This window comes from Nycticebus coucang, chromosome 4 (assembly GCF_027406575.1).
Source record: "Nycticebus coucang isolate mNycCou1 chromosome 4, mNycCou1.pri, whole genome shotgun sequence".
NCBI classification, from domain to species: domain Eukaryota; kingdom Metazoa; phylum Chordata; class Mammalia; order Primates; family Lorisidae; genus Nycticebus; species Nycticebus coucang.
Window position 1 is genome coordinate 127,785,832 of NC_069783.1, and position 20,074 is coordinate 127,805,905.

The 20,074-nt window shown below is 43.6% G+C and overlaps 1 pseudogene; it reads left to right on the top strand.

Moving 5' to 3' along the window:
• Positions 1-755: 755 nt before the first annotated feature.
• On the top strand, positions 756-19,780 carry LOC128584844 (neurotrophin receptor-interacting factor homolog; annotated as a pseudogene).
• Positions 19,781-20,074: the final 294 nt, after the last annotated feature.

Genomic DNA, 20,074 nt, shown 5'->3' on the forward strand with positions numbered 1-20,074 from the left:
TGAGGTTGCTGTGAGCTGTGAGGCCATAGCACTGTACCGTGGGCAACATAGTGAGACTGTCTTGAGGGAAAAAAAAAAGAAAAGGAAAAAAAAGAAACACTAGGGGCTGAAGTCTATTTTTTTTTTGAGACATAGTCTCACTATGTTGCCTTAGGAAGAGAGCCGTGGCGTCGCAGCTCTTAGCAGCCTCAGTCTCTTGGGCTTTAGAGATTCTCTTGCCTCAGTCTCCCAAGTAGCTGGGAATACAGACGCCCATCACAATGACTGGCTGTTTTTTGCTGCAATTGTCGTTGTTTGGCCCGCCCCTGCCGAACCCGCCAGCTCCCGTGTACGTGGCTGGCACCCTAGCTGCTGAGCTACAAGCCTGGAGCCATGGGCTGAAGTCTTGCATGTGATGATTCAGCTCAGGGAATTCCTTAGGAATTCTTATACTCCAATCCTCAGATTAATAAAAAATGTGCAGGATTTCATATGCCAGCAAGGTCTGGTGACCTGAATAGGGTCAAGCTTAGTGTTTGCTCAGAGTTTCTGACTGGCACAGAATCTCAGGATGTGACTCCCAAGATGATCATCATCTTGTACACCATTCTGTGATTTCACGGGCTCTGTCATCCTCCTTTGTCTTTCTTTGCCATGGATGAGGACATGCCCTGACTGAAGAAAAATCTGGATTTTAGGAACCAGTGACTTTTGAAGATGTTACACTGGGTTTTACTGGGGAAGAGTAGGGACTGCTGGACCTGGAACAAAAATATCTGTACAGGGAAGTGATGCTAGAGAACTACAGCAACCTGGTGTCAGTGGGTAAGGCTGGCCTCCATGTCAATAAAGATCTGTGCTTTGTGTGAAATGTGTGTCTATTTGGGCTTAAACTGCAGGGATCACAGTAGAAGTGTTATGGCCCTGGAGCCTGAGGAAGCAAGTGTAATTTTTCACCTGTAGGATAAGGACTTACTACTGCCTAATCCATTGCTAAGAGCCCCCGAGTACTAGGCATGTGTCTGTTAAGGATGTTTGCAGCTGCAGTAGTGTATGATTCCTGTTTTTATAATAAGAATTACATAGGATGTGGTATAAAATGTTCTACCAGGTCAAGTGTATCGTCATCAAAGAACCTAATCTCTTGCATCTCTGGCTACTGTGAACCTTTCCATCTTCTGGTTAGTCATTGTATGCCTGTGGCTTCAAACAATTCTGCATTCAAGGCAGAAATAAGGGAAGGGGTAGCGCTGGCCTGCTCCTTTTCACAGCTTTGCATTTAACAAGAAAACAAGCTTTTCCCAAAAGTCTCAGCTAACCCATCTCCCTTTGTGTGAGTGACTGGAACTGGGCCAAGATAGGGGATGGATAGGATTGTGGTCATCAGAAGTTATGTCATGCCATCACAGGGAGGAAGGTGGAAACAGCTTGTACAGCAGCAGGGCAGCATTTTCTCCCAAACACAGACCACCCCTGCAAGCCCTGTCTCTTTTCCTTTGAGCAGAATATCAGCTTTCCAAGCCAGATGTGGTATCTCAGTTAGAGGAAGCAGAAGAATTCTGGCCGTTGGAGAGAGGAATGCCTCAAGATACCTTTCCAGGTGAGAACCAGGCACATGGGAAGACCTTACAGGGAATGGATCAATTGATTAGTCTGGGACCAATGTTTTAGAAAAGAGTTGAAGAAGGTTGGAGTGATATAGTAAGTAACCACAGACATGCAGAACCAAGCTTTTCTGTGGCTCCAAAGTTAGTGTCCTACTTGGTTGAAAGGGAACCTGTTACTAGGCAGGTGGTATATGTGTTGACAGTAGGGGCTCCCTCACACTGTTCCATTCATTGTCTGCATTCCTCCCCCTCATGTAATCATTTTTAAGTCTGGTGTGTCTCTAGCCAGACTTCTGTTTATGGGTTTAGTGCACGTGTATAAATTTATATAGATGTTTTGGGGGTGTATTATACTCAATACAGACAGGTCTGCTTCACTCTTTAACAGATTCATTGTAGTCCACATTTTATTTTTCTTCTCTCCCCTTGGGAGACATTCCAGTTGTTGGAAAAAACTTGCTTGTATACAGTTTTTTGCACATACAAGTTAGTTTTTCTGTAGGCTAGATTTTTTTCTTTTTTCTTTTTTTGGATACTGTAGCTTGATGTACTTGCCATAAATTTGGTTACATTCTCCCTGAACTGAATCCAAATAGGCAAACAGTCATGCAGACCTAGGGCACATGTCACAAGTAAGGCTGCTTTAGCAGGTGTGGTGGCAATCCTAGGCGCATCAGTTATCTGTGCAAGAAACATAGTTGATACCAGTTAACTGTAGGATTGACTAAAGTGTAAGCTAAAAATCTGGTAGCAATGAATAGCCACCTAAAATCCTGTAAAGTACATATAGCTCAGGCACATGAGTGCTTTTTGCCCTCTCCATCACCAGGGGAATTTTTTTTTTTCTTTGCCCTGAAACAGAGTTTCATTATGTCACCCTTGGTAGAGTGCCATTGGCGTCACAGCTCACAGCAACCTCAAACTCCTGAAATCAAGCGATTCTCTTGCCTCAGTCTCCCAAGTAGCTGGGATTACAGGCACCTGCCACAATGCCTGGCTATTTTTTGTTGTAGTTGTCATTATTGTTTAGCTGGCCCATGCCTGGTTGGAACCCACCAGTCTTGGTGTATGTGGCTAGCACCATAACTGCTATGGGTGCCGAGCCTTAATTTTTTTTTAAGATTTGTGGGTTTGATGGGTAAAGAAAAAAATAGCATATTAGGTTTAGTTCACATTTTCCTCACAGCTGCCAGAGTTGCATGTTTTATAAATTTATATACTCTTGGCATTTTTTTCTTCTGTGAGTTTGTGTATTTTCCCTTTTTTGTCACCTTTTATATGTGGTAATTAATATTTTCTGGATGTTAAGATTGAAATACTATATTCCAGACCTTCTATCTTCATGTAGTCTCTCTACAGAAGTTCTATAATTTCAAGTATTTTTTTTTCAGGTCTGTTTTTATTACCGTTCTTGGTTTTGAATCATAAGTAGGCCAATAGTACGCATACTTTTGTGTTTTCTAGTATTTTCAAATTTATTTTTTGGTTAGTTCAGTTTATATGGAGTTTCCTCTGACACTTGGTGTGGGGTACAAGTTCTTTCAGCACTGTTTACTGACTATGTTCTTTGTTCATTGGATGTTAAATGTTTTTACTTTTTGGAAGAAGTTATGTAATTGCATTCACATGAACTTCCAAAGCATTGTGAAGCTGAGAGTGTGAAGAGTGGATGTCTGATTTCCAGATTTTGATGCGCATGACACTGGATTCTACTTCGATTCAAAACAGTTTTTATCTGGATGAAGAAATAGTCATCTAGTCTTTTCTAATGAATGAAAATCAGTAATATCCCCAGTTTCCCACCCAGAACCTACCACGGTGGTCATAGGGATATTTTTTTCCTTTAAGCAGTTAGCATGGGGACATGGGACATAATAGACATAGAAGTACCCTTAGTGTAATGTGTAGCTGGAGTCTGTTGACTTTTTTTTTTTTTTCATGTCAATGCTGATAAATTACTTTAGGGAGGTGGGTTTTTCTTTGCTATCTTTTTTAGCTTTTCTATCATCAAGGTGTGCTGGCTAGAAAGCACACTGGATGCTTTGCCTTCTCTTTGTTCTCTGTGCTCTGATTTAAATACCACTGTAACTACCCACTTATGGTTACTATGTGAAATCTGTATTTGAAATCTGTATCTGGCCCCCATGTTTGATGATGGACTGTTCACCACAGAATAGTGGGGGTGTGGTCTCTCCTCTTCCTCTTTTTCTCAACTCTATTTCAGGTTTTTCCATGTTTTAGCTTGACATCTCGATTTTTTTTTTTCTTTTCCACATTCAGAGGCCTTTCTGTTCTCTTCACTGAAAATGTTTCTACCCATTGGCACAGGTAACCAAACTATATGTCCTCTACAAGGTACCCTGCAGTGCAAGCACTTTGTGTCTGTCTGCCCATTGGTTTCAACCTTGATCATCTAGACTCCTAATGTCCCTTCTGGTCTTTATGGTTCCAGATTACTCTGGATGGGACGAGTTAGTGTCTCATCCTCCCTAGAGCTTAAGTCCCATATCCTGCATGGGAAACCTCCAGGTCATGTACTTCTGGATATAGTTCCCTAAATCTAGCTGCTCTGTGGGGGCACTGTGGGTGCCTATGGTTCTACACATAGGGGAAAGCTGGCTTCACAGGTGACAGATTGAGGGGTGGTGTCTCAGAGTTATAGGCTGTGTGAGGGAAGTTGTGTGAGGTTAGGGAGCTCTTGTATTTTGTGCCTGAGATGATGGGTGCCCAGTTAATCTCTGCTTTGTCACAGAGTTATTTGTTAGATGTTTTACTTCCTCTCCTTTCCTTATTTCACCTCCCAAATATTTACAGACAGTCTCTTCTGTCCCATGCAGTATACTAAACACTTGTGTGAGAAACTGAAGCCTTAACTTAAACCCTGCCACCATACAGTTCATAATCAATTTGATGGCTGTTTGTAAGCAGATAGCACAGATAGAATAAGTTGTAGTAAGTACTGAAAAGTAAAAGAACTCAGTGGAAAGGGGAGAGCTATGAGAAATTAGGGAAGAAAGACTCTGCAGGGGTGAGATTTAAGCCAATAAGGGAAAATAAGTGTGCCAACATGCAAGAGTGTTGGTGAAAAGAGCTTCCAGACTTGGAGACGTCATTTGTAGTGACCATGAGATGGGAAAGAGCTTGGCTTTCTGAAGAACAGTAAGTTGCCCCAGTGGGGCAGGAGTAGATAACAAGTATAAAGAGGAGCATGTAGTTTGGCATAATCAAAGTCTCATTGGCTGTGAGCGGACTGCTTTGCATTCTTGAGACCGGGTGAGACGTACCTTTTCACGGCTCCCTTTGGGTAGCTTGTGAAGAAAGAACTGAGGTACAGCACTGTAGTAGACCATATGCCTTTAAGGAAAGGAGAAGCAAGAGCTAAGCTTGGAAACACTCAGCAATTATAAGAAACACCTGTAACATCTTGGTACTATTAACACCTTGGTGATAAGGGCATGGGGTAGGGGGGCCACAGTAGCACCTAAGAGAGAGGTCCTAGTACCAGGCTTGAGAGTAAGAGCAGGTTTAGGGAGAAGCAAGTGTGGGTGATTCATGAGTGGACTCAGTGGGGGTAGGTGAGTAATTGGTTGAGGATGGTGAAGGAAAAGCAGCCAAGAATTCTTCATAAGTGAAAGGAAGACTGAGTTCCTGTGATTATTTATAACGTACTTACTACATACAGTGGTCCCCCAATATCGATGTGGGATTAGTTCCAGGACCAACCTTCACACAAGATACCAAAATCCACAGATGTTCAAGTCACTTATATGAAATGGTTTAGTATTGGCATGTAACTTATGCATAGCCTCTCATATGGTTTAAATCAATCTCAAATCATCACTCATAATGCTTAATACAATGTAAATGGTAAGTAAAGTAGTTGTTAATACTGTGGTGTTTGGGCAATAATGACAAGGGGAAGATTCTGGAAATGTGCATTATGGACACAACCATCCATTGATTTCCCCCAATACATTCAGTCCACAGTTGGTTGAATCAACAAATACAGAACCCATGGATATAGAAAACCATCTGTACATTCTTTCTTATATGTCATTATCTTATTTTTAAAATGTGATAAGGGAGAAAATTTACTTCTGAATTTTTGGCATGAACCAAGGACAGCTGGTAAATGCATGGACTTTTTCAAGGGGTAGAAGTACAGGGTTTTTTTTTTCTTTGTTTTGTTTTGTTTTTTGTCTTTGGGGGTTTTGTTTGTTTATTTGTTTAGCAGGCCCTGGCCTGCCTGGTTCAAGCCTGCCACTCTTGCTGCACAGGGCTGGCATTCTAACCATTGAGCTATAGGTGCCCAGTCTACTTTTTATGTTTAAATAATTTTAAACAAAATGTTTACACTAACACTACAAAGTCACAGCTTTTGCCTTGATTTTGAACTATCCCATGTCTTGACTGGTTCTGTTAATAAAGAGTTTGCGTGAGAAGAAAGTAAGAGACAGCTAAAGAGGTTTGCAGGGTGGCGCCTGTGGCTCAGTGAGTAGGGCACCAGCCCATATACCAAGGTTGGTGGGTTCAAACCAGTCCTGGTCAAACTGCAACAACAAAAAAATAGGTAGGTGTTGTAGTGGGTGCCTGTAGTCCCAGCTACTCCGGAGGATGAGGCAAGAGAATTGGCTAAGCCCAAGTGGTGAAGGTTGCTGTGAGCTGTGATGCCGTGGCACTCTACAGAGGGCAAGAAAGTGAAACTCCGTCTTATAGCCGGGCATTATGGCGGGTGCCTGTAGTCCCAGCTACTCAGGTGGCTGAGGCAAGAGAATCACCTAAGCCCAAGAGCAGGAGATTGCTGTGAGCTATGACGTGACAGTGCTCTACTGAGGGCGACACAGTGAGACTCTGTCTCTAAAAAATAATTAAAAGCTCTATACTTCTAAAAATAATAATAATAAAAAAGAGGTTTGCAAAGCCAGTTGAGTGCACCCATTTGACCTCGGAAGGAGAGCCAGTCTGCACATAAAAATGTTTTTGGAATGGCAGCCTTTACTGTTGGCTGAAACATTTATCCCTCATAGAGGTCTCTTTATCCCACCACTGGCATGGCTATCCCTCATTAATGGACAGAACTGGAAGTGAATTCAAAGCTGGGCCTTTTTGGCAACTCAACTTGTGTACTTTTCCAGCTTTCTGTGTTCACAAGAATGACAGCCTAGGTCCTGGTTGTTGAAGTAGAAAGAAAATTCAATAAATGCCATATTCTCAAGAAAGCACTGAATGGGTAGTGATGCTGTGAAGGTAAAAAATGTGCTGAGGTAAATTTTATGGCAGTCACACTTTAGCTTTCAGTTAGTGTCCATCCCAAGAAGGCATTGCTCTGTGTGGCTATTGGGTAGAATACTTGAAATATAAACTAGATTTAGTCATTAGGGAAGCAAGGCAGGGAAGGGACTATTAATGAAGGTTATGCTCATAGGACATCCTACAAGAATTTAACACTTTTTACTTGTGAAGTCATTTAGTAGGAAATGAGCTCTAAAAATAAGAATATGGCATTCTTTTCAAATCTAAATTTTTGCAAAAAAATAATTTAAGGAAGGAAGTAGTTTAATTGGGAGAGAGAGATGCTTCTGTAGATTCCATCCTTCATGTAGCCCGACAGAATCACATAGACCATAGAGTTAATATATATATATATATATATATATATATATGTATGTTATATATAGAGATAGATAGATAGATGTATATATAGATAGATAATGTAGGAAATGAGTGGAATACACTTGTTTGATAGAAAAGATAACTCATCTAAAAACAGAATGGAATAAAGCCCACTTTCAGCTCAGCTTGTCCTTTAAGGAAAGACTCACATGGGAGATTAACCTTCAAAGACTATGAATGAAGTTCTTTTCATGAGTTTTTTAGCATCTGAGAACTCACACAGGGAAAAAAAATCTCAGTAATATCACATCACGAAAGACTCTGGCATAACTCAGACTTGAGAGAATTCATACTGTAAAAGTTCTTAACAGGCAGTGATTCTGTCTGAGAATTCTGAAATGATGATAACATGTAATTGCTATGGGAAAGTTGTATGCATAGCTCTCCTACTCAGCATCATAGAAGTCATACCAAAATAGCCTAAGAATGTAATCAGTGTTGGGAATGCTTCAGGTGTTATAGAAGTCACTGGCAGGGTGCCCAGTGAATGACAAAGTGGGAACCCCTTCAGTAGGAGTCCTCATTGTTTTCAGCATAAGAGGACTCTTATGAGTGGAGATGTTCTGAATTTAATCTCTTCAGGCAAATTAACTGCCTTAGCCCTCACTTTATTTAACAGAACAAATAAATTTACCCTGGACAAGACAGGTGGATTGCTTGAGCTCAGGAGTTTGAGACCAGCCTGAGGAAAAGCAAGACCCTGGTCTCAATAAATAGCCAGGCCCTGTGCGCCTGGGAGGTTGAGGCAAGTGGACTGCTTGAGCCCAAGAGTTTGAGGTTGCTATAAGCTATGATGCTAGGGTGACTAAGTGAGACTGCCTCAAAAAAGAAAGAAACTTATGATAGAAAGAAACATATTGAATAATGTAAAGGTGCTGTTTTATCTTGTTTTTTTTTTTCCGTTTTTTTGTTGTTGTTGTTGTTGAGACCAAGTCTCACTATGTCACCCTAGGTAGTGTGCTGTGGCATCACGGCTCACAGCAACCTCAAACTCTTGGGCTTAAGTGATTCTCTTGCCTCAGCCTCCTGAGTAGCTGGGACTTCAGGTGCCCACCATAATGCCCTGCTATTTTTTGGTTGCAGTTGTCATTGTTGTGTAGCAGGCCCAGGCTGGGCTCTAACCCAATAGCCTCAATGTATGTGGCTGGCACCCTACTCACGGAGTTACAGGAGCCGAACCTTATCCTATTTTTTATATCATACAGAACATAAGCCCTACCTAAAGGTTCGGTAACATAAGTATATAAATGTAGTAAAACAGATCTTTACTAGTTTGTTTTACTCTCACCTCCCATATTTGTCTTATAAGACCTGTATAAAATGTGAGCCTCTTGTCTAGGGAACAAACACTCTCTGGCATCCAGTGTTGGCAGCCAGGGCTAAATGCAAGGGCTGAATTGTCTTTAACCTTTATCTGAATATGAAGGAAAACAGACTAAACTTTTGAGGCAGACATTTTATAGAAAAAAGAAGAACACTTCCTCACCTTGGCGCTTGTTGCTCAGTGTCTAGGGTGCCAGCCACATACAGTGGAGCTAGTGGGTTCAAATCCAGCCCAGGCCTGCCAAACAACAATGATGACAACTACAACAATAAGGAAAAAGAAAGTAGCCAAGCGTCATGGTGAGCACTTGTGATCCTAGCTACTTGGGAGGATAAGGCAAGAGAATCGCTTCAGCCCAAGAGTTGGAGGTTGCTATGAGCTGTGATGCCATAGCACTCTACCGAGGGCAACATAATGAGATTCTGTCTCAAAAAAAAAAAAAAAAAAGAAATTACTAAGGGTTTTAGTAATTAAAAAAAAAAATAAAGTGCTGTATAAAGAGGTAACTCACCAGAAGGTTTACTTTTTTGTTTGTTTTTTTTTTTTTGAGATAGTCTTACTATGTCACTCTTGGTAGAGTGCTGTGGTGTCACAGCTCACAGCAACCTTTAACTCTTGGGCTTAAACGCATCTCTTGCCTCGGCCTCTTAAGTTGCTGGGAGTACAGGTGGCCACCACAATGCCCGGCTATATTTTTGTTGCAGTTGTCATTGTTTTTTAGCTGTCCCAGGTCAGATTCGAACCCACCACCCTCGGTGCATGTGGCTGGTGCCATAACCACTTTGCTATGGGCACTCAGCCAAGGTTTACTGTTAAAGTGTATAATTCAGGGATTTTAAAACTATTTTCACAGGGTTCTGGAACCATCACCACTATCTAACTGCAAAACATTTTAATCACCATGGCAGGGAACCCATGTCATTTAGCAATCCCCTTTCTATTCCCTCAATTCTTCCATCTCCTGGCAATCACCAATCAAGTTTTTGTCTGTATGGATTTTGATATTTCATATAAATGTACTAATATGGCCTTTTATATATGATTTCTTTCACTTTAGCATGATGCTTTCAAAGTTCATCTGTGTTGTGGAATGTATCAGTTGATTTTTTTTTTTTTTTTGAGACAGAGTCTCAAGCAGTTGCCCTGGATAGAGTGCTGTGGTGTCACAGCTCACAGCAACCTCCAACTCTTGCACTTAAGTGATTCTCTTGCGTCAGCCTCCCAAATAGCTGGAATTATAGGCACCTGCCTCAATGCCCGGCTATTTTTTGGTTGTAGTTGTCATTGTTGTTTGGCGGGCCCAGGCTGGATTCAAATAGCTCTGGTGTATGTGGCTGCCATCTTAGCCGCTTGAGCTACGGGTGCTGAGCCTATCAGTTGATTTTTTCTTGTTGCCAGATACTTTGTTGTACAAGGGGATCACAATTTCTTTATACGGTCATCAGTTGACGGCTAAAAAGGGGAAATAACACAGATGTCCTGTTATGAATAATACTGCATTCTGAGACAGGTTTTTGTAAGCATATGCTTTCAGTTCTATAAGAAATACTCAGTTCTGGGCGGCGCCTGTGGCTCAGTCGGTAAGGCGCCGGCCCCATATACCGAGGGTTGTGGGTTCAGACCTGGCCACGGCCAAACTGCAGCCAAAAAATAGCCGGGCGTTGTGGTGGGCGCCTGTAGTCCCAGCTACTCGGGAGGCTGAGGCAAGAGAATCGCTTAAGCCCAGGAGTTGGAGGTTGCTGTGAGCTGTGTGAGGCCGCGGCACTCTACCGAGGGCCATAAAGTGAGACTCTGTCTCTACAAAAAAAAAATAAATAAAAAAAATAAAAGAAATACTCAGTTCTTTTGGGAATATTTACTAGATGGAGAGTTGGGGGGTTATATGTAACTTTACATTTACGTTTTTGAGGTTTTACCAAAGTATTTTGCAAAGTGGTACAGCATTCTGTATTGCCACCAGGAGTTTGTAGGTCTAGCAGTTTTTCCATATTCTTACTTGTTACGGTCCATCTTTGATAAAAACCGTTATTGTAGGTATAAAGTATATTTTATGATGATTTTGATTTGCAGTCTTCTGATGGGTAATGATACTGAGCATCTTCCCATATGCTTTTTCACCATTTGTCTTGTTCTGTTCTTGACCTGCAGAATATCTTGGGCCTCAAATCAAAATTCAGCTGGGTCCTCTTCCTGGTGAGAATCCCCTGATGAACATTGAGGTTGTTGAGGTCCTCACACTGAACCAGGAGGTAGCTGGTGCCTGGAATGGCCAGATTTGCGCCGTCTATGCTGAAGATGGGATCCTGAGTCCTGACATTCTCAAGGAGCCAGTATAACTGCTGGGCGAGCATCCAGCTGATCCTGAGGCAGCTCGTCAGAAATTTCAGCAATTTCATTATGGGAATGTGGTAGGTCCCCGAGAAGCCCTCACCTACCTTCGTGAACTGTGTCACCAGTGGCTGGAGCCTGACGTTCACTCCAAGGAGCAGATGCTGGAGTGCTGGTGCTAGAGCAGTTCCTGGGTGCACTACCTGGGAAACTCCGGATGTGGGTGGAATCACAGCATCCAAAGGACTGCAAAGAGGTGGCAGCCTTGGTGGAGGATGCGACTTGGATATCTGAGGAGGAAGGTGAGTGCAGTGGAAGGGTAGGTAGGTGTGCTGCTCCATGTGGGTGTGTTAGAGGACTCTGCAGGAGAGAGAACTTCAGACTTCCTGGGAGAGTCAGGGGACGGGTAGTGCACACTGTATGCAGACCAAAGATATCTGTGTCCCCATGTCAGAGCTATTGAAATCCCTGGGGTAAGTTCCAGCACTACATTCTCAAAGGAGCCCTCCAGAGGCTCCAATGAAAGCTTCCAGATAAAGTACTTCTTTTTTTTTCCATTTGGGATCCCTGCTGTACTATGATTCCTTTATTACTTGGTGAGACAAACAAAAGTATTGAGCTCTCAGAGCCTACAGTCTAGCAGGAGAGACAGGGATTTAACAAATGAATGTGCATGTGATGATGGTGGGATCACGATGAGTTTGAGAGTCCTCTTGGAGCTCATGGAGGCTGAGTCAGTGGAGTTGACACCTGGCCATGTAAAGAAAAGGCAGGAAGAATGAGCATTGCTTATTAGGGCCTAAGAATAGATGATCACAGTATGTGCATGGATAATTTGGGTAGGTTGGTACAGAAAGGGAGCAGGGGACTGAGCTGGCACAGCCTGTGAGGGCCCTGTGGTGGTTTGCATGCTGTTCTAAAGATAAAGCAGTGGGAATTGATCCCTGAACTCTGAAGGTGGGGGCCACAGTGAGACTTGAGACAGGTACAGGTGTTCCTGCCTGTAATTCCAGTACTCTGGGGGGAGGATCTCTTAAGCTCAGGAGTTGCAGAACAGCCTAAGCAAGAGTGAGAGTACATTTCTACCAAAAAAAATAGAGAAAATTATGTAGTCGATGTGGTAGGTGTCTGTAGTCTCAGTTACTTGGGAGGCCAAGGCAGAAGGATTGCTTGAGCCCAGGAGTTTAAGGTTGCTGTAAGCTAGGCGGATGCTAGGGCACTCTAATCTGAGCAATAGAGTGAGACTGACTCTCTCTCAAAAAAAAAAAAAATTGCTTTGAAATATCAAGCAGGGACAAAAAAAGAAGAAGAAATGTATCATGCTGAGTATGGTGGGTGATGAACAGAGGACAGAAAGGAGAGTACAAGCATAGTGGCTACTTTGAGCTATTGCCCATCCTCCCAAGAGAGGTGGCTGGCTGGGGAGAGAGCACACATGTGAGTTTTACAGAGTATGGATGCTTCTGCATTGTGTACCTCCATGTTCCATGTTGATAGGTATCCATAAGATGTTTCTGAAGTGAATGAATGATTAAGTGGTTGATGTTTATGATTAAGGGGAAAGGAGGAATCCTATAGAGGAGATGGTGGGATTCTAAGAACAGGTAATCCTGGAGAAGGTGTGGTGGGGGGGTGGTGGGGAAGGCAGATACAGAGTTTGGGGTGCTGTGGTCTTCAGAACAATTGTCGCAAAGGTGTCTGTGTCCTCATTGTAGATGCACCCTCTACATCTATTATCTTAACAGGGACAAAGGGATCTTGGAGATATGATTAGGTTAAGAGTCTTGAGATGTGAGAATAGGTTAGATTATATGGGTGGGTCTAATGTAGATGTGAGAATAGGTTAGATTATATGGGTGGGTCTAATGTCTTTGCAAGGTTCTTTTTTTTTTTTTTTTTTTAAGAGACACTTTATTGCCCTTGGGAGAATGCCATGGCATCACAGCTCACAGCAACTTCCAACTTCTGGGCTTAGGTGATTCTCTTGCCTCAGCCTCCTGGGTAGCTGGGACTATAGGCACCTGCCACAATGTCCAGCTATTTTTATTGTTGTTGTTGCAGTTTGGCTGGAGACCGGGTTTGACCCACCACCCTCGGTATATGGGGCCAGCGCCCTACTCACTGTGCCACAGGCGCCACCCCATTGCAAGGTTCTTAAGAGAGGGAGGCCACAGGATCAGAGTCAGAGAAATTTGATGACAGAAGAAGGAGTGATATGAGGAAGGGCCATGAAATACATATTTGGGATAGCCTCTAGAAACAGAAAAGGCCAGGAATGGGTTTTCCCCTAGAGCCTCAAAAGAAGCCCAGCCCTACTGACACATTGATATTAGCCCAGTGAGGTACATATCATACCAGACTTATGATCTCTAGAACTGTGAGCTAACAAATATGCTCATTTGAGCCACCTAGTTTGCAGCAGTTTATTACACCAGCAATACGAAACTAAATATAGGTTCTGGCCGGGGCGCAGTGGCTCATGCTTATAATCCTAGCACTCTGGAAGGCCAAGGTGGGTGGATTGCCTGAGCTCATGAGTTTGAGACTAGCCTGAGCCAGAGCAAGACCCCATCTCTAAAAGTAGCTGGGTGTTGTGGCAGGTGCCTGCAGTCCCAGGTAAGTACTTGGGAGACTCAGAAAAGAGAATCACTCATGCCCAAGAGTTTGAGGTTGCTGTGAACCATGATGCCATGGCACACTACCTAGGGCGACATAGTGAGACTCGGTCACCAAAAAAAAACAGGATAGAACATTACATTATTCAATGTATTTCTTTCTAGCATAAGTTTCTTTCTTTTTTGAGGCAGAGTCTCACTTAGTTGCCCTAGGTAGAGTGCCCTGGCATCATAGTTTACAGCAACCTCAAACTCTTGGGTTCAAACAGTCCACTTGCCTCAGCCTACTAGGCCCATGGGGCCTGGCTATTTTTAGAGATGGGGGTCTCGCTTTTCCTCAGGCTGGTCTCAAACTCCTGAGTGCAAACAATCCACCTGTCTTGTCCAGATGAGACTCTGTATCAAAAAAAAAAAAAAGAGAGAGAGAGAGAAAGAAAGAAATACAGCTACCAAGGAGACAGCTGTGGAGTTCCTGATATCCAAGTCAGTGAGTTCATCCTGTGTTTAACCTCACAGATGGATGGAATCAATTAATATCACAGAAAACAGAAGTCTTCCAGGAAACCCTCAGAATCCCTCTCTTAGTGATGATCACATCACTTGGGACTCTTAGGTGTGACTGCCACAAAACACTTTCGTAGAATGGCTCAGGGAGGAGGAAAGTTTCTTGAAAAACTTCTTGGATGACGTAGCATCAGACACAGCTGAATCCAGGACCTCATAGTGTCCTCAGAACTCATCTTCTCTCCCATGTGTCAGTTTTTTTGCCCTTGGTTGGCTTCACCCACAGGCAGTCTATCTCTCTGCGGGTCCTCCCATTGTGGAATTTCTCTTTTCCAAACATTCCCAACATTCCCAAGCCTGTTGGCTCTGATTGTTTGGTTGTGGGCTGTGTTCATCCCAGATTCAATCACTGGCCAGGCTAGGTTACATCAGGTACCCCTTGATGTTGCAAGTGGAGCCAGTATGATACAAGCTTGCAAAATGTGTGGTGCCATGTAAAGAAGATCACAAGGAGGAGCCATGGTTGAGGGGTCATGGGGCCAGATGGGCCTGTTTTCTAAGGTGGAAGAAAGTTGATGAAGTTCGTGTCAAGATTGGTACATGTCCTGAACGCTGGGGAAGTCCATGAGGTGGCAGGAGTGATGGCAGAAAGGAGTGCCCACGTGGGCAGGGTGGAGGGCTTGGATGCTAGAAATGGGGGCTTAGCTTCACAGAAGGCATGAGGCAGCCATCTCATCGGGGCTGGGGCCCAAGATAGTCCCTAGAGAGGGAAAGAGTGGGACCAGGAGTCTCAGCAGTGGGAGCACTGCTCCCTGTGGCCTGTGCAGAGTAAAGCATCTTGTACCCATCCAGATGTGGGAAGACAAGTACCTTGAAAAGACTGGAGGGTCGAGAGTAGAGGGCTGAGTGTGGGAGAAGAGAAGGCAGGACCAGGGACATCACAGGGTGTAGCAGAATGCTGGTGTGCGGTAGCAGAGATAGGCTGCCCTTGCCCTTCTGGGGGATGACCACACCTACTGATGTCCTCCCAGCACCACCTGCCCAGCCTTCACAGGACCCCACCTGCTGTCTCAAAGTCCCTGCCCAGCAGGAAAAGCAGCAGCAGAAGGCTACAGCCATCCAGCCAGAGATGGCCCTGCCTGAGGTGAGTGGGGAAAATCACCCTCTTCTGGTCCCAGCATCCCTTGTGAAGCAGGCCCACAATTTAGGCTTTCCACAGGTTGAGCCATTCCAAATCTCAGCTCTTAGGTCTGTGCTGGACTCTGAAGCAACCTGAATGTGAAGAGAATCCCTGCCCTCTAGCCACAGTGGCATCACTAGAGAGAGGGCACAGTGACCTGGGAGTTGAGGCATGAGACAAGGGAGGGGACTGACCAAATGTTTCCATAGACTTGAGAGATAGAACAACCTCAGGCCAGGGGTGTGTGGACATTTATATCCCAGTTTGTGTAAGAGCCCTCATCCTTCAGAAATGCATTTCTGGGATTTGCTTCTGAATAACCCAGAGCTAGGGTCTGGGTAACACAGATAGGTCGTGTCTTGCTGACCATCAGGGTAAGGGTGTATCTGTGGCATTGGTCAGAATTATTTGCAAGTGACTGATACTGACTCAAGCATAGAAGTAAATTTATTGGCTTTCATGTATTCTGGATTAGGCTTAAGGCAAGGCTGCATCCAGTTACTTCCAGGTGATGGAAAGAACCTCTGACCATCTCCAGTCTCATGGCTCTGCTTTCTCTCATTCCTTCTCAGGAAGGTTGTGTCCCATATGGGCAAGATGCCTCTCGTCCAAGCAAAGCAAAGTGGAGGTGATCTCATCTTCCCAGAAAGGACCAATCATAGCACAGCCAGAGTGACTGTCCTGCTCTAGCTCAAGTGGGGAGGTAGTATTCATACAAGGAGAAGGCTCTGCAGTGGGAAGTTGTCAACCCAGGGTAGGGTAGATACAGATGTGGGAAAAGGGAAATAGCTTGCATATACTTGGGGCTCTTTGTGAAGTAGGAGCTTTGGTTCCTGGAGAAAGGGACCCAGTAGACCTCTTTAGCCACAAGTGGGTATCTCTAAACAAATCCCCAAAGCAGGAGAGTCCCTATCACAGTGGGTTTTGTAGGAATACTCAGCCAGATTTTCTTCCGCCCCCATTAAGAACCCTCCTGAGCAGACAACACATGTGACTTCACAGGAACCAGTGACTTTCCAGGATGTTGCTGTGGACTTTACCCGGGAGGAGTGGAGGCTGCTGGGCCTAACACAAAAGGACTGAGTACCATTATGTGATGCTGGAGACATTCGGGCACCTGGTCTCTGTGGGTAAGGCCAAACCCTCCCTTTCCCTGTCCTAGGGCTGATCTGCCTTAGGGACTCCGAGTTGGGGTTTCCCCTTCTCTGGGCTGAGAACTAGGACTGATTATTATTCCTTGGGGATCATTCCGGTCACTCAGCATCAGAGAGTTCATTCTAGAGAGAGACCATTTGAATGTCAGGAGTGTGGGAGACCTTCAGTGATTGCTCGGCCATCTCCCAGCACCTGAGAACTCACACTGGAGCTAAGCCCTACCCATGTCAGGACTTCCGCCAGAGCTCCCACCTCATTCGGCATCAGAGGACTCACACTGGGGAGCGTCCATATGTGTGCCACAAATGTGGAAAGGCATTCACCCAGAGCTCACACCTTATTGGGCACCAGAAAACCCACAATAGGACAAAGTGGAAGAAGAAACAGCCTACATCATAGCTCTCAAGCCAGTTGAAGAGACAGTGCCTTTTCAAATTGATTCTGCAGTGGAACATGCATTTGGATGGTTGGGAATTGGGACTGAATGTGAAAGAAGCAGAGGGAGGACATTCCCCAAACCAAAGAACCACTGGGGACACCACCATTCTTTTAATTAGAGTAAAGAAAATGAGGAGTTGTCAATGTTTGGGAAAAAGATTTAATTTTTCAATCAGTTGATGTGCTACTGTTTGCTCATTCATTTAGTCCTTAAAAATTATATTAGTGACAGTGCCCGTAGCTCCATGGGTGGCAAGCTGGCCACATACACTGAGGCAGGTGGGTTCGAACCCAGCCTGGGCCAGCTAGACAACAATGACAAGTGCAACCAAAAAAAAAGGTGGCGCCAGTGGCTAGAGCACCGGCCACAAGCACCCAAGCTGGAAGGTTCAAACCTGCCCACCCAGGTAAACAATGACAACTGCAATAACAACAAAAAATAGCCAGGCATTGTGGCTGGTGCCTGTAGTCCCAACTACTTGGGAGGCAAAAGAACCACTTAAGCCCAGGAGTTTGAGGTTGGTATGAGCTATAATACCACAGTACTCTACCAAGGGCAATGTAGTGAGACTGTCTCAAAAAATAATGATAAAAATAAAAGTTACATTAGTAAAAATCTCAAAATGCTTGTAATTTTTTTTTTTTTTTTTTTTTTTTTGAGACAGAGTCTCACTTTGTCACCCTTGGAATAGTGCCCTGCATTATAGCTCACAGCAACTTCAAACTGTTTGGCTCACGTGATCCTGTTGTGTCAGTTTTTCCTTTTTAGTAGAGACAAAGTCTCACTCTTGCTCGGGCTGGTCTCAAACTCGTGAGCTCAAGCAGTCCACCCACCTCAGCCTCCCAGAGTGCTAGGATTACAGAAATGAGCCACCCCACCCAGCCAAAAATGCTTATGAATTTAAAAAGACAGGTACTTAATAATCTGTGCACTGATTTTGTATCCACAGTAAAAATTTGAGTCTGTGGACAAGGACTTTAAAAAGAATGTGGTTTTAAACTATATATTTCTGTATAGAATCTCTTTACTTGGCCAGAATGGTGGCTCACTCCTGTAACCCGAGTGCTGTGGGAGGCTGAGGTGGGTGGATTACTTGAGTTCACAGGTTTGAGACTAGCCTGAGCAAAAAAGTGAGACCCTATATCTACTAAAAATAGAAAACCTGAGGCAAGAGGATCACTTGAACGTGAGTTGGAGGTTGCTGTGAACTATGACAGCACGGCACTCTACCCAGGGTGACAGCTTCATACTCAAAAAAAAAGGATTTCTTTCCTTCATCTACTTAAATGTCCTTACAGTAATGTTTTCATATTTAAAATAACACTTCTGAAACACAAAGAATAAAATTATATAATTTTTTTAATTAAAACAACGAGCTCAGTGCCTGTAGCTCAGGGATAAGGGCACCGGACACATACACCAGGGCTGCTAAACAAGTATAACTACAACAAAAAATAGCTGGGTGTTGTGGGTGCCTGTAGTCACAGATACTTGGGAGGCTCAGGCAAGAGAATCGCTTAAGCTTAAGAATTGAAGGTTGCTATGAGCTGTGATGCCACAGACTCTATGAAGGGCAACATAGTGAGACTGTCTAAAAAAAAAAAAAAAAAAAGCAATATTAAAAGGAAGATTGCCAGATAGTTTTAGCAAATTCTGTGCAAGGCTGTACAGTACCTTGGGCCTAAAGTTCTACCTTTGTTGGGATGACCAGTTCATTCCACTCTTTAGGGTATTATGATACAGTTTGTATAGAGAAGGGAATCCTTGAAGAACCCAGAGGACTAGAAAGTCCAGGCAAGTATGTGTTGCTTTCTGGGAGTATACATTTATTTTGTTTCCATTTTTCCTAAGACCCCTACCAAGGAGGTAATGGCTGTGTCCAGGTGCCAGCCAGGAAGTTAAACAACAGTACATTGGCAGCATTAAGGTAAGATACCCATATTAAATATTCTCCAAGTCATACAGCCTGTATAGCACATGCCCATTCAATCCCTCCACAGCTGCACATATATTGAGTTCTGCATGACACTCGAAAACACCTTCTTAAAGCTGGACAAAAAATACTTAAATTCAACAGATGTTGAGTGCTGCTCTGCATAGCTCCTTAAGAGTCCTTAGGGTCATGCCTTCTAAGCTGAAGGCATCTCCTTTCTCCACAATCTGAATTATGTCTGAACATGTGAACCTCATGGATGCTTCCTTGCTAAAGAGCATTCTTCTCTAGAGCTATGATTCGAAGCTACAAGGTATCAATAAAATTGTTGGAAGTGGGCACCATCTCCAAACTGGGTTGGATTTCCATTCTGGTGAGCTAAAGTGATCCCAGATTCTTTAGGAACTTTCCCCCTGAGAGGTGGGGTTCCATTGAGAAGATGGTATCCATGGCTGCTTCAACTAACAAAATGAGGTGGGAGTTAGTGCATCAGTCCCCAGGCCCAAGCTTTGGGCAGCTTTCATGTCTTTATCACTTAAAACAGTGGTCTGTTCCCAAACATTTTGGACCCGGCATTGTTTTATGGAAGACAATTTTTCCATGGACCAGGTCCTGGAGAGATGGTTTCAGGAAGATTCAGATATGTTACATTTATTGTGCACTTTATAATAATAAAGTAATAACAGGCACTGCCTGTGTTATGAATGAGACAGGCACTGTAGGTTTGTTAAGTTGAATTTGTATGTAAGTCGAAACAGGAACAATAACCTATTACCTGTAATAGACTCCATTTGTAAGTGCAAGTTGTATGTAAGTTGGAGATTTGTAACTTGGGGACTTACTGTAGTAGCTGCTGTTCATAAGTGAAGTTGTAAGTAAGTCGGATGTTTGCCACTCTGGGTCTGCCTGTATTCCATTGTAATGTATAACAAAATAATTATACAACTCACCATAATGCCTTCTTCCGTCACCTGTACACACAGGTGAGAAGAGTCTCACAAATTCTGAATCACAGAAGGGGAAGAAGTGAAGTCTGTGGAGGGACCACACAGTATTTCTGAGCCATGGTTTGCTCCCGCTTTGCAAAGACTACAGGGAGCTGAAGGATTCTGAAGATTGGTGGACACATTTCCTGAGTTCCTCTGAGCTGCAATTTTTGACCCTCTCACTAATGTTAGTAATCACTGTATCATTGATAGAAGGTGATTTCTTCTATTTTAGAATCAATAGAGTTCATTGCAGTATGGATTTTAGACCCAAATGGGAGAATCAGTATGTTTATCATATTATTATTCCTCCCAGGAACTAGGAGCCAGGAAAAAAAGGACAGTCTCCAA